The 16,084-nt window shown below is 38.6% G+C and overlaps 1 protein-coding gene across 1 annotated transcript in view; it reads right to left on the reverse strand.

Moving 5' to 3' along the window:
• THRB (thyroid hormone receptor beta) overlaps positions 1 to 5,028 on the reverse strand; it is a 128,652-nt gene extending 123,624 nt beyond the window's left edge. Inside the window, exon 1 of the mRNA XM_017827445.1 lies at positions 4,990 to 5,028. The gene's annotated coding sequence lies outside the window, so the exon portion shown is untranslated. The remainder of the gene's footprint in view (positions 1 to 4,989) is intronic.
• Between the last annotated feature and the right edge of the window lie 11,056 nt (positions 5,029 to 16,084).

Genomic DNA, 16,084 nt, shown 5'->3' on the forward strand with positions numbered 1-16,084 from the left:
GAGAACATTCCCGATGCTCCCATTCTCTCACAGCAGCAGAATTTCCCTGAATCAACACTTTTTGCAGAGTTATGTAACAGTGAGCACAGCACGCTTGACTCTCATCTAAGCAGACACTGCGAGCACAGTAGAAGCACCAGGGCACTTCTTTACACCAAACTAATCCAAGCCAGCATGTGGATTTAAAAAATTTGAAAAATGGTGTATTTATTTCTTGGAAGAGAGCAGCAAGTTACCCAGGCAAAATCATGGATTGTTGTAGAGGGGTTAATAAATAAACAAAGTGCAGGAAACAAGACTGAAAAGCTTTCAAATGCAGTCAAACTGAGCTTTTAAAGCAAGTGCAGTTCTTCAATACAAACAACGAATTTGGGACTACCAGTGTGCTGGAAATGCACCAAAGGAACTCCCCAGACCTCAACATAACTCCTCCTTTCTGTAATCTGGAATGCCTTTACAGCATTGCCTGAACAGAAAGGCAGGCCAAGGAAACCCTCAGCCGCAACCAAAGTCAATTCTGCAGGCTTGTGTACCACTGTCCAGTAGAGGCATTTCTTCTGTGGTAGGAAAGACTATTTTCCTTTACATTAATAATTTAGCCATGAACTTTCACACAGAAGAAAATAGCAGCAATGTGATGTCTCAAATACACTTATGTAAATACACTAATGGAGACAGCAATTTTCTTTAGTGGCACAGCCTCCTCCACTCCTTTTCAGAACTGAAGTACCCATGAAGAGTGACTCAGTGGTAGCAAAAACATGTGAAAAAAGGACATACTGAAGTTTGTTTTTAAATACTCTCCACAGTCAGTATTATGGCTATCAGGAATTTGTGAAAACCATGGGTATGTAATATATTTTCTTGAGACATGGTGCATAAGAAACTTCATACTAAAATATCATAGCAACCAGCCAAACATGTTTGATTCCTAACTAACCAAAGTCTTCTTTCTACTTCACCACAGCCACAAATCCCTAACCTACTAGCAAGGGTAATTAATCTCTTTTTTCTTTCTCCAACATCTTGCTCTTCCTGTCCTTTCTCTCTTTCTTAGATGTCCACGAAAGCAGATGGAACCTTCACGTGGAGAGACACACTCTTACTTAACTATCTTACTTTGGGTTATCAAACACAAGGGTATTTCTTTTCTCTACTTTAGTTTTCCTATTGCTTTAGTCTAATAATTTTTCCAATTCAGGTTTAGACTGCCCTGTGTAAACCATATGTACACATTAGTCCGAAGAGGGAGAGCAGTAGGGATGGTCAGGTACCAAGTGCCCACCACCTGCTGTCAGGTTGGGTATCAGGTATACTGGAAAACAAAATCCTCTGATATGCCTGGGCTCACCCTTGAATTACCCTGGATAATTTTACAGAAGAGCTTTTTTACAGGTCTTTCTACATAGCCAGAATTACATGAAAGTCTCCTGAATAATTTTTTATGCACACATATAGCCAGCACAACTCTTAGCTGTTCTCCCCGTCATGCTGCTGCGGAGTTACACTGAACATTCCTGTAAGAGAAGCTATGCAACCTACGTGCAGTAGGGTGACATAATTCTGAGCTCAAGTTGATGGATTTTTCCATTGCAAGATTTTGCACAGTAACTCCTAATTAATTTTGAACATTGAAATTAATGAGCTTATCAAAGTAACAAGAAAGACTCACTGCTATCCTTGGTTCACCACAGTGTTTTCTGTTTCTTCTGGTATAAAATTACTTTTTGACCAACCATTTTAATCTATTTTCTGTTAAGAAGATTTTGCCTCTTACCCAGTAAGATAAGGATGCAGCTGAAGCTGCAGCTGAAGAGAACTGAAAAATTACTATCCTCCACTCTCTCTCAGTAGTCCACACAGGTCCCAGAGCAAACATATAAGTTACTACTTTTTCAGTTTTGGGGAAAGCAGATTATTTTATGTTAGGAATTCTACAAAATCGGTTAAAAATGTACCCTGCCTTTTCTACTCATATGGATATTAAGACTGGCTATAGAAGATCTTATGTTAAAGATGACAGCATTATGCTCACTGAATAACTGAGTAAAATTCTGAATTAATTCAGGACCTTACTTGTATCACAGAAGGGATTCAATATGCATCCCAGAAAAATTATTACTTTTCGTTGAACTCAATACAAAGCAAGCTACTAAGTAAATCAGGTGAAATATTAGAAGATTATGCAGAAGGATGTGTCTGTGGACTGATCAGATAAGAACAGAAACTGGCTCAGGACTGGTCTGTATGACTGGAGCACACAAAATCTGCAAGGTCAGCAGCACTGAGTATCCACCACTGCGTCTCTGCAAGGATCTGCTCAAAGACTTTTCAACCTTTCACTGCCAAAACAAGAGTGACCTGCTCCAGCTCTGATTTTAGAAATTCTGTGGCTGCCTGTACCACATAAGAGCTTTTGTTGGTGGAGATGTGGATTTAAAAGGCCTGAAGGAATTCTTATGATAATCTGGTCTGACTTCCTGCCTGGCACTGCCCATAATACCTCACGCAGCAATTTCTTTACAAAGCACAAGAACTTGTAACTCTACTAGAAGATATTTCAGAAGGAGATCTAATCTTGATTTAATTAGTCCAAGTGATCTACCGCATTCCTTTCTAAGCTTTTCCAGTGGTTAATTACACCCACAGTATCATAATTCCAGTGTGAACTCCTCTTCCTTATCTTGCCATGTTTTTGTCTGTTGGAGCCCTATTCTATCACCCTACACTGATATTTTTAGATGCTAACCACATTACACCTCAAAATTCTCTTACCTGAGATAAATAGTTTGCCTGCTTGGCAAATCAAAACAGGGATTCCTGAATCCAACATACAGCAGCTGCAGTGGAGTAGTATATGTAGTGTTTGACTACAGAGACTAAAAGAGAAAATTCAATTCAAGTGCAAAGGAAAGGCACCAAGCATCTTCTTTAACAAGCTTTTCCAGCTTTCAAAGCACTCACCCACTTTTAGGACCCGGAAATCTGCATAGGATCGCGATCTGCATAGCTTCATTTTTAACCTAACTGATAAATTCTAGCTCAAACAGGATCAGTAGTTACTAAATACTATAGTTAAACATAAATAAAAACTTGGCTGATGGAGGGTGGTTTTCTACTACCCATATGTCAAATCACACAAAAATTATGCTAACAGAATTACCTGGTACTTCTCTAGGCACTGCCAAGGCAGAAATCCAGGAGTGACCAATATATACCTCAAATACTTCCAGTTGTGATTCTAGTAAACAAAATAAGTAAATTTCCACTACTGCCGTCACGCCATATTACTTGGGCATATTACTTAGATATTTATATTACTGTAGCATTCAGAGGCTCCACATAAGACACTCTTGTGTTAGGCGATCAACTACAAACACAGCAAGTTTAATTCATTTTTGCAATGTTTGCCCAGTTCTTGTATGACTGAATCCTGGTAAGGAGACAGAAGGAGGACTTGTGTCCTCCCTGGATCACAGATGCTGATGAGCTCAGTATACAAAGACTGCTTAGAACTAGAATTTCCTCTGGCATTTGCTAAATCCCTGTACTACCCATGTGGTTCTCAACACATTATAAAGTTCCTTAGCTTCCTTAGCCCTATTCCAGAAAGGTTTTCAGTCCTTCACACTAATTTGGTACAAAGAGCAGCATCTGGCCGTCTAGGACATATACCATATATGCATACATCTTTGCAAACTCTCCATGTACTAATACAAAGTAAGAACTGCAAAGCTAGATAGTCTGCTATTTACAACATCATTTGTCATGACACCTCATTACTTTTTCACAACACAACTGTTTTCTCCATTAATATTTCACATTTCTACTCACTTGTGGTTTCTAACAGTTTACATTTTGCATAGTTTAACTGCCTTTTTTTTAGCCTCCCTCTTCCCTATTTCAAGGATATCCCTTTGCAAATCAGGAACACAGTTTATGTAGATGTATCAACTTCTACTGGTTTAAGATGTCAAGGTTTTAGAAACATTCCTTTTAAACACACTTTCACTTGGAAGGCTTTTGACTTAAAATAGATGCACGAAATCCAGCTAAAAACTCTGCAAACTTTTACTTTAACCACCGATAAAAAAAACAAGCAAATACAGGAGGAAAGGACAACACTAACCAACAACTCTCCCCTTCCTTGGTAACCTCTGAATGGCTATTAAAATTGAAACTATTACCTGGGACTGAAAAGCAATTATATATTTCTGTAATGCTTTGAATAGGTTCATTCTGCAGCTGCCTGTCAGAACAACTTTCTATCATATGCCTAGTTATGTTATTTGACATAGATGCCTCATTTTCTAGAAAACACACTACATGAATGTCCTCACTAGCATCTTCACTAGCAGTGGACAAAAGGAAAAGATAAACCCAATTTTTTAACATCCCTTGCAGTTGGTAATGTTTTGAAAGACCTTCTTCTGCCTTTTGGCCATCTAGCAGATGCATACAGAATCCATTTCCAGAATGCAGCCTGAATTATATTAGATATAACAGGAAATATTCACTGCTAGAAGAATTCACCCCTCCTTTATTTATTTAACTATGTAACTCATAAACTCCTACCACACATCTCAAAACCCAAAAATCTATGACCCCAAAATCTATTTTAACAGCATATACTCTAAAATTTCATTTTCAAACTGCGAAAAAAGTGAAGATTTTCACTGACTGAGTAGTGAAAACTATAACATCTGCTGAAAAATAATTACCTGTAAATTCCTTATAGGCAAAAAGAAGTTTTCAAATCTATGCAAGTATCTTATTTTGTTTAAAAGACCAAAGAGTAGCTTAGTAACAACAAAAAAAAGTTCAGTGTTAGACTCATTCTTTGATACTGCATCCTTTCCTATTTGTGCTTTGACATACTGACCCACACTATGTCTAGGGTCTACTCTGAAATGCCGAGCATATTTGTTAAAATTACCTCAAATTAACTTGAATATCTTACTAAAGTTGAATTAAAAAAAAAAATCTTACCTTATTAGAGCTTCATTTTCTGTTCATTCACTGAAAAGAGTAAAGAAATCTGTATTAAAGATCCATTTGATAAGAAGTACTTTATTAAGTTATTATTTTAGTTTCGCTTCAATTAACACCAAAACTATAGGGTTCTTTTTACGTAACTGGAATAAGTCTCCATTATTTTGGAGAGCTGATCATTCTCAATACTCTGGGGTGGAGGCCTTTATTTACTTCCAATTTTACTATGCTGAAAAAAACATTTAAAATGCTTTGAGAATATCAATACAAACAACTGATCTCACCAATTCATCATCCAAACTGCAGGCTGATTAGGCACAGTCAATAGGTTTATTTTCACTGCAAGCTGTATTTTATGACCAGCATTTGTATTGCCATTATTTTTATTGGACATTTCATATTTTTTATTATAAGATGGGTTTACATAGCAGTATGCCCATTCACAGAGTTTCCCAGCCTGGAAAGTTTTTTTAGAAGTAGCTACTTTCTGCCTAACCCCCAAACCCGTAAGGTCAGTGGTGGTTTAGAAGAATGAAAGCATCAAGCCATTTCATTAGACACCCGCTTCAGCTAAGCCACTCTATATGACACATTTGTCAACAACTTACCAACGTACATCGTAAAATCAAAAAAACCAGAAAAAGTTTTAAGACTATTCTGAAAAAGTTCAGGCACGACTCAGAACAATCAATGAATGTTGAGGCCTGCACAAATATTAATTAACCTTTCATTTTCTTGTGAGTTTTGTTCAGCCCTTTACAACTGGGGAGAACTATTTGCAGGCATCGGTGTTATAATTGGGAATTGGATTCTGGTAATTCTGAAGCAAATGGGTTTTTTTGCCACTAATGTATGCAAGAACAAAATCACAGTTTTTCTTATTTCATTTTCTAAATTAGCATAATACACAGCATGAAATAGAAAACAAAAAGCCAAGTCTAATAAAATCTGACAATTATTAGCAGTATTTGTTGTAAAGCAGAGAAAATCATGCTGAGTCACAGGCGAAGCATCTCAACCTCTAGCACTTTCTGTACACTTCATTAGCCATCAGTCAGTATGGTTAGAGATTTACAGATGAAGGGAAAACAAGGAGAGACCTTGTTCATCTTTGCCAAGGACGAATTCGAAGCTTGGCCTCAAAGCATGTGATCAACACAATGGTTGAAGAGATTAATTCTTTGCTCTGCAATGAAAATACTGTGATTTGTGGGACAGAGGGGTTAATAATAGTCTTCTAGAAATGAATCTGTCAATCTGAGGGAAGCGAAGCTTAAGTCAATAGCAGAAGTGCCTCTTCCCTCAATTTACAGTATGGTCACCTGATATTTTATGAGAGACCTACCAAATGAGACTATTTCAGAAATGTTACAGGTGAGCTGAAAGAGGGACATTCCTGGAGTGCAGAAAATCATGAGATAAATGACCCGTTTCGAGAAAAGGCATGAGATCCCATTTTTATGAGTCAGCTCATGAGAGCTGACTGACATTTACAATGTCTGATTTCCCATAACAGAGTATCTGCACATGTGCACCTTTAAAGGAAAAAGAATAACTATAAGGTCATTTAATTACTTAGTAAAATATATACAACCCTCATGGGCTTAATTTTCTACAGCTCCTTCTAATAATCAGCTATTAAAAACATTCATCAGCACCAGATTCGTTCACATTTACCTATCTGGCTTTAGGTGTGGGTAACCCACAAGAGGTAATTTAAGAAAGATTTTGCTGTAATCAAGGGACAGAATCATTAGGTATTTTATCACTGGATGCTACGCAGGGTTTCAATAGGATTGAGTGGGATTTATTACAGCACGGGCTAAATCCTTCTTACTTTTCTCATGCAAAACACCCATTGAAGTGAGACAGAGTGCAACTGAGGACGTATTACATCTCTGATTCTTTATTACTCACCTGTCACAATACTACAGTGGTCCACAGTACAAAATTTATGGGACCAGAATGGCTCTTTCTGGGAAGGGAAAGGAGTATCTTACAGGAGAGTCTGTTTTAATCATAAAGCAGGTACAGAGGCAAGTCTGAAGAAGACTAAAAGTCATCCTGGACTTGTGACAAGATCCACAGCTTTTAAAGCACAGTATTTCCATGCTACAAACAGTACAAGCGGCTTTGAAGCATATTTAGTGCATCCTACATACTTTTAAAGAAGAATGAAAGCTTACTTTGGCAGGGTTTGTGACTCCCATAAAGAAAAAACCCCTAGTATGCTTCAAGAAACGATTTGCATAAGTTTTCCTTATCTGATCTAGCTGTTGATAACAGGACAAGCTATAATGAGGGCCATCAGCACCTCCCATCATAGGTTCTCACGGGCCCTGCTGCCTCTCTAGCTTGATGGTCTCAGCAGACATTTGCTCATGAGGACCCACTACTGTTCTCCATCAGGTAGCAGGAAGCTTCTGTCTTCAGATGATCTGGCTTCTATCCAAGTGGAGGTAACCCCCACCCCAGTGTGCCCGAAACCACAGTGGATAAGTGAGGTTCCAAGAGTTCAATGGTCCCTGCAGAAGACTTGTCCGGTTTCCTGTTTATCCACCTCTGACACCTTCGCAAAGAGTTTCACTCTTTCGGAAGTGTGGGCTCTACACTTGCAAATAAAAATATGATACTTCCTGTTTATTGCTTGTACTTCATGCTTAATGCCTCCTTGCTTAGATGGAGGGGGAGAGCATTACCAAAAAAAAAAAAATCAAGACATTTTCATTGCAATATTCAGATGTGTTATTTTTCTAAGCATATGCCTCTTTACAGTAAAATCTATACTTGCTGCCAGTCACCAAATGTGTTAACTCTGGACAGACTCTGGAAGGATTCTAGTAGACTGCCTCAAAGGCACATCAGTACCATTAAGTTAAACCAAGCAGACAACTGTCCACACTCAGTGACAACAGGCTGTGTAAACTCAACAAGGTATTTACCACTGTCCTTTTAATTCAGGTAAAAAAAAAAAAATCTTTCTGCAAGCTCCATCTTTTTCAGAACAACTTCTCATGAACCAATCTTGTAAATACTAAAACTAACACTAAAAAAATCTACTGACAGAGATTGTTTTTATGAGGTACTTTGCTACTGATGCTATTCATGATTTTTCTCAAAGAAGATTCACCACTGACTCATCGGACCACAGAAAATCAATATTGCCAAAATGATCGGACAGCAGAATAAATTTCCTCCTTTGCCACATTTAGAAAATTCCTGACTGCATGGAGTTGTACACATAAAAATGTTCCTTTTTGTTTCAGTAATCATTATTTCACCTCTTCTGTTTAGCGGAAACTGCAAAACTGAAGGTGTGGAAACTGCAAAACTGAAGATACAGAAACACATCTTGCCATTAACTAAAATAGGGGGTTGATCCCTATAATGAATACACCCAATTAGCTAAAACAAGTTATTTCCAAATGATCCAGCACTTATCCAGTATGCAGTAGGAGAAAAGACATCCAGGTGCACTTGAGAAAATTTAAACTACATATTCTGCCTATGTCTTTGAGCAGATATCAGATCAGGGATGAGAGCACTACTTTTCTTCTTAACATTTTCTTCTTATCCAACAAAATCCTATTCATCCTATTAAGACTTATTTTCAGGCTCCTGACACCCATCACAGACATCTTCATTTAGAAAAAAACAACCTAAAGTTACCAAAAGACGAAAATCTATTCAGTTCTCTACACCGATTCACAACCACCCAGAATTTGTTTCAGTTTACTTTTGTAGTCCCTGCAGAATCCTCTGACGTTCAGCGGTCCACAAAGAGACTGACTGAGCAAAGTAACTACAATTTCCTTTTTCACAAAAGATGACAAAAAGCCACCCAGACCTGAAAAAGCCACAGAGTTCTCACTCCCTCAGAGCCAAGGAAGGAAAAAGAAAGGGGTGGGGAACCAACAATCCTGACTAGGAGATAAATTCATTCTTAAAGACACACCAGTAAGTTTGGCTTTCAGTTCTGCTGTTTAGAAGCTCCCAGTAAGAATTAAAATGCATGTGAGGGGGGAAAAAGAAAAAAAAGTCAGAGAAAATCTCACTGACCTCCCTCAGCAAAGCTCTTCCTCAAGATGCAATGAACTCTGCTGGCACAGAAAGGTAACTTAATTCTTCCTGCCACACCAGTCTTGACTCAAGGCCATTTGATTTCACAGTTCCAGTACTTGCAGTAGTTAGCAAGTTGTGCCATGCACTCTGTAGAGTGAAAAGCCATGACTGCAGCATGCCAAAGTCTAATCTGTGACAGGCATTCTCATTTCTGGAGCTCTGCAAAGCATGCCTTGGACTGGGCAGTGCTGCAAGGCAGCAGACAGGCCTGTGTGCATAGCCTAAACTCTGAGACCTAGGGATGCATCCTGAGAATGTTTACTACCAGTACAATGCTAATCACAATGGTGATGCGGGTATATGCTCTCTGCAGGATAAAAGAGTAGAAAAAAGCCAGTGTTTAGATTGGACAGCAAAGACAAGATCATAGCCGGAAGGCAGAAAACTCATAAAATAGTTCCAGATAAAGCATACATACAGATTAAAAATTAACCACTGTTGCCAAAAAAACGCACATAACCCCACCCACAGCTATACATGCCTATGTATGACTGCCAAATGCAAGAGGAATATGTGCTCTGTGTTCTGCTGCCCCATCACCATGACCAGTCACAGAGCCACCATCTCACATCTGTCCTGCTCCCCAAGAAAATGCCCAAAAAAGCATCACCATTTATTATTGCTCTTAATGACTGGTTGTCCTAGAAATCAGGAACTTCAAGGATTTTTTGGAAGCTAGTCCTCCTTCTGGGTCTAAGAAGTCTTAAATTTTAGCCAGGTAGCTTGGCCCAACTGTGCAGAGGTGAAATAATGAGGAAACAAAAATCACCATTGCTACCGCTGTATGCTTGTTGAGACCACTCTAGAGAATAAAAACTCACAGCTGCTTTACCGAAAATGCTACAAATAAGCTGTCCAGAAGCTATTATCTTCTCCAGTAAATGATGAGTCCACAGACAGTAATGTCTGCAGTCCTGTTTTGCCAGCATTTCCATTACAATTCTCTGTTTTAATGAAGAATTAACAAGATTAAAATATACTTTGGCAAGTACACCTTCAAGTTCTATTACAGTACATTGTATTAACATTATCAATGTTAATGCCACAATTCTCCTTGACTTCAAAAAGGACAAAGATAAATTAATTTACTTTTAAAATAAAAACTGTTCCAAACATAATTGTTTAAAATCTTCAAACTTATTTCCCTATTTTTTATAAAAAAATACATTATTTATGCCAGTAAAAGGAAAAGCTTATTGTTGCAATGAAAGAGTTTATTGAATTCAAGAGAACTAAAGCAGATTCCAGAAAAGGGCAGCTATTCTCTCTGTGTATAACATAATCATATGCCCTAAACCCAATTATTTTCTTGCTCTGAAAGATATTTAAGGATTTCATCTCTGTAGGGCTTGGCCCAGTGCCACTGAAAGTAAAACGATGCACACTGTAGCCACCAAGAAACCTTGCATTCACGTTAGACTTGAAAACCTTGCCTAGGACCAAAAACTCAATTGCAAAAAGCATCAGGATGTTGAAAACAGGCCTTCATACATATTTTTGAACTACTGATGTTCATCACTTTTCTGACTATTGCCCAAAACTTAAAAGAACCCTAACTAACAGTCAAATCTGAGGGGAACCTTCAGGCTTTACATGCAACGTATTGCGAGCTCAGAGGTATACACCCCACACGTGTTTATCCATATACTGCAGTTATCAGTGAAAGTCACTACTTCTGAGATTGATGGTATGAACAGCACCCTGGAATTTTCTCGTCTCTTCCTCCAGCTTACTGAAGAAGAACCCAGGGAGCAAACAAGCTGAGACAGCCAAACAAGGTTTCATCATCCATTCAATCATCCTTAGATTTAGGTTGTTTTACAGCAGATGCCTGATTTTAATCATTGTCTGTACGTCTGAGTAAGCATAAACTACAGCAGAGATCAGACTTTGGACCTTCAAACCTTTTATCGGAAAGCACATATTTTTCTGCTTATAATTACCCCACTGACATGAGAATGATTATTGTTGTCTTAATTGTCCCTAGTTTTCTTCTACAGGATGGCTGAACCAAAAAAAACTACTATCTTCAAGGACAAATGTACAGTAAGTATTACTGCATAATATCCCCAGCCAGTGAAGTTCATTATTGATTCTTGGAATAAAACATGACAGACTTTGTTATGTTATCTTTTTCAGGGTGTCAGTACCAATCCAACACATCCCAGAACATAATAAAGGCAGGCTGTCACCAACTCACGACACATTCAGAATATGTATTTTTTTTCCCCTCTGCTTTTTGTAATAACTAAGTTGGTGGTGCTCTGTTGTCCTTGGGATGGTGGATGACAACCATTATACCTGCACACAGGAGTGCAGCTGTCATGGTAATTCCACCCAAAATTAAATCAAATTCTATAAAAGCAGAGGTTTAATACGTGCTTCTAACGATGGAAAAATATGGTGAACTGGTCTGTAGTGTATTAACTGCTTTGTCTTTGATTTTAGGATCTTTTTTTGTTACATTTCTTTCTTCTACTTTTTTCCTACCTGTATGGCACGTGCCTTCATTTAAGTCCTAAGTATAGCACATGTCCCAGTAAATTGTCCCAAAGCAGTTGAGAACTGTGGCACAGACTGCATGATTTAAGCAAGAAATATGTCCTTAAGCTCGCATACATTTTGAAAGATATGATAAATACCCAAAGAATAAATAAAATGGAAATCTGACATATGAAAGTCAGTGGAAGCAAGCTTAAAGAGAAGAGCAATTTCTTCTTATTTATGGTTCTGTAAAGATTTTAAGGTATATTGTACAAAAATGCTGCATGATCATCAGGCAGCAATTCTGCTGGGAAGTGCTTTTCACATGGCAGTTTTGGTTCCCTATATAAGAAACAGACAATGAAACAGAAACTGTTTCTAATACTAATATTTCTAAAACTGGAAATCGTCTCCCTATGCCCAGTATATAGAGCAAACATAAACCTTCACTGAAACAAAGTTATATTTCAGTAGTGTCTGCAGCTGCCTAACTTCATCTTCTGTGAAGACGTGGTGGAAAACACTGTTAGTGACAATGACATCATTTGCTAGTGATAACCAACTATGACTAAATACAAAATATTGTTGAATCAAGGTTTTCTGGCTAAGCTAACAGGATAAAAGCCTTAAGAAATTATATTTGCATTATTTTGTGGAGCTAAGGGCAAGCATGCTGAAGCTCCCAGTTTTTTTTGAAAGGTGGATTTGGGCTAAACTCCAATTAAGAGACAAACTGATAGATTTAGACATTTGTTTAGAAACTGTGTAGCAATGCATCAAAGCCAATCCACTGGAATTGTCTTTTATGTTTATTTCTACCAAAAGAAATCAGAATTAAAAAAAATCTATCAAAGTACTCGAATTAAAACTGCATTCATGCACATTGAAAACCTTTGAATGCACATCCAGCAGGAAAGGGGAAAGGGGTATTTTCCCCACTTTGGATGCTCTATAAAAAAAGGCTTAATTTACACATCTGTATTTTTAGAAAGATGGTGGTATTTGCTGCTTTCTTCCCCCAGTATATCACGGATAATATTCAACTGCCAGGTTTATGAGGTATTTGCAATTGTAACAACAGACAAATCCTTTGTTACAGAGAGAACAAATAATGGGGATTTACAAAGCTGTAATTACAGCAAGAGGGTTTATGCATAAGGATATATTAAAAGAAATACTATACTCAAAATAACTTTTTAAAAGAAATCCTCTGAGCATTATCACCACTTACACTAAGGACCCTTTTATAATGTTACCATAAAAAGGATTCAAAATGCTTGTCATCCCTAAAGGATGCCTGCAGACTCTGCCAAGCTCTCCTACGTAGGCTGAAGTTGATAGCATATACCTGTTTTACGGTCAGCAAATTATGATGAATGAGCACAGCAAACTTTGAGCCCCAAACAAAACACACTAAAGGTAGATGATGTACTCCAGCAACCAGCCAAAGCACGTCAGCTGCTGCAAACCTTGGCAGTGAAATGGGAGCAGAGACCAAAAGGTGGTGCGTGCTGTCCCCACCAGCCAACACCAAGAAGCTGCACAGTTTGTTGCACAACAAGCACAAGCAGAACCACTGATCGATGAGCCCACTCTGGCTGTGGATCAGGCTACCATAAGGACACCTGCACACGAAGGACAATGTAAGTAACACACCACTGAGGACAACGACCATATTCTTGCCTTTGCACTGGTCCATCTAGTCATGAAAGGCTCTTGGACGCGCAGGAGTGGGATGCCTCAATGTATGGGGGATGCAGCCAGTATTCTGGATCTCCCGTTCTACCAGCAGCTTCCTGAGGACAGGTGTTCCCTGTGCACCAGAGACCTGTGGCTGGTTGCACAGCATTCCCCAGGGGATGCATACCAGTTAACGTTGTGCCCTGAGGATGCTTTGAACCAAGCTGCCAGCCAGCTTGTCCCAGCAGTGAGGAAACACAAAAAAGATGACTTCAAGCATCCCACCATCTGAATTAAAGAGGATGTTAGGTTAGGTTAGGTTTCACTTCAATATATTCCCTGAGCAGAACGTAGCTGAGAAGTTATTTTACAATATGGTGCACACTGGTTATTTAGTTATCAATTGCCACTATAGTTTCTGTTCTTGTTAAGTCAGGAAGATTTCTACATCTCCTCAAAATAAAACATTGAGCTGGGAATCACAAATAAAGTCAAAACATTTTGTATAAATTTATCCTGAGATCCTTTTGATCCTACTGGCTTCTTGGTAAATTAGAATGGGAGAATCTGACCATTATTCAAGAAACTACAGTAAAAAAACCTGGAATTACTTTCCCAAACATCTTCTCTAAGATCAGTAATTCATTATCATAGATTTTGATAAATCTATGATAGATTTGGTAAACAACTGATTTTGTAAACAATTTAGATTTTGTAAACAATTGATTATTGGTGTAATAGCAAGCAATTCTGTATTGGATTTTTAGGGTTACAGTTGAACACATTGAAACAGTTACTAGTGCAATATATGACAAAAAAAAAAAAAGTCCAGCTCAGGATATTCTATGCTTCTATGACAAAGCAAGTGAATATTGCAGCGAAGCTACAATGAATCATAAATCTGCATTTTTAATTTTAAAAACCAGAAGAGCTTTTGTTATATATAATATTTCAACTTTTGTGTTTGATCCTGAAATTACAAAAAAACAATCTATGACTTTTGTATTTGGGATTGGTCATATGGACTACGTAATGGAAAAGCTCTATAACTTATCCGAACCATTATTTTATTTTGTTCTTCTGTGGTTCCAATTGTTCATTGTTAATTAGATCCAGCCATAACAACTCATTGTGCAAAAGGCATACTCTGTTTTAATCAAAATCTTGGACGGCATTTTGGATGGCATCTTTAAAAACTTGGACAGAATACTCTGTGGTTTCCTCACCGATGAAGAATCAAAATGATTAACTATGAACACATCTTCCACTGAATGCTGACAGTTATTATCAGGTTATTTTGATGAGCAGCTGCTTGTTTCATGGAACTATTCTAGATTTCTTCCTATTCTGTACCTGCTTTCTTCACTCAAAACAATAATGAAGTGAAAACCTGTCCCACAGGATACATCCATGGTGAATTCCTAAATAATTTTTTAATTTCCATTTTATGCTATGCTGAAAATGATGCATTAAACACAAAATACGACTGTGATAGTCTCATCTATTTGAAATCAGATCTTTTTATTTATGATGTTCAAATTATTTTCCCCATTGTTTTAGCAGTGAAGAGAAATGGCCAGTGTTTGGGAATGAAACACACCAACAAGGTCATGGTTACGGACTGTCTTCATACATGCATTTTGGTGACAAGGTACTGATTCAGATTATCCTCACTGATGCCAAAAATCTGAAAAATGTTTCTTTGCCAGGAATAAACGCAGCACTCCGTTTTCTCTTTCTATCAATACATAAATTGTCATTCGATGGCACTTTTGATTTTGGTGCTGCTGTTCTGAGAGCCCTTGCTAGGTTTTACATTTTGCTCCATAAGATTCAGTTATTTCTTTTATGTCAGGCAATTCAGCAACTTCTTTCCTGCTGTCTTGCCCCACTGCAGCCCCAAGGAATCACAGACTCAGAAACCATCGTTTGCTCTTGCCTAATCACCTCTTTGTAATGGAAAAAGCAACATTGTTTAGCATGTTTGTTGGGATTGAGCAGACCCTCAGCAAACCTGCTGATGACACCAAACTGTGTGGTGTAATCAACACTGGAGGGAAAAGATACCACCCAAAGGGACCTTGACAGGCTTGAGAGGTGGGCCTGTGCAATACTTATCAAGTTTAACAAGGCCATGTGCAAGATCCCACACTAATGTTGGTGCAATCCCAAGCTCAAATACAGGGTGGGTGGAGAAAGGATAGAGAGCAGCTCTGAAGAGAAAGATTTGGAGGTGTTGGTGGCTGAAGAGTTGGACACAAGTCAGCAATGTGCACTTGCAGCCCAGAAAGCCAACTGTATCCTTGGCTGCATCCAAAGCAGTGTGACCAGCAAGTCAAGGGAGGTGATTCTCTTTCCCTACTCTGCTGTTGTGAGACCCCACCTGGAGTACTGCATCCAGCTCTGGGGCCCCCAGCAGAAGGACATGGACCTGCTGGAGCAAGTCCAGAGGAGGGCCGTGAAGGCAATCACAGGGCTGGAGCACCTCTCCTATGAAGACAGAGGGAATTGAGGTCGTTCAGCCAAGAAAAGAGAAGGCTCCAGCATGACCTTAGAGCACCTTCCAGCACCTGAAGAGAGCCTACAAGAGACACGGAGAGGGACTTTTACATGGACATGCAGTGACAGGATAAGGCGGAATGGCCTTAAACTGAAAGACAGCAGACTTAGATTAGATATTAGGAAGAAATTCTTTACTGTGAGGGTGGTGAGGCACTGGAAAAGGTTGCCCAGAGAAGTTCTGGGTGCCCCATCCCTGGACATATTCAAGGCAAGGCTGGATGAGGACTTGAGCAACCTGGTCTAG

Source organism: Lepidothrix coronata, unplaced genomic scaffold, assembly GCF_001604755.1.
Source record: "Lepidothrix coronata isolate B3197 unplaced genomic scaffold, Lepidothrix_coronata-1.0 Scaffold139, whole genome shotgun sequence".
NCBI lineage: Eukaryota > Metazoa > Chordata > Aves > Passeriformes > Pipridae > Lepidothrix > Lepidothrix coronata.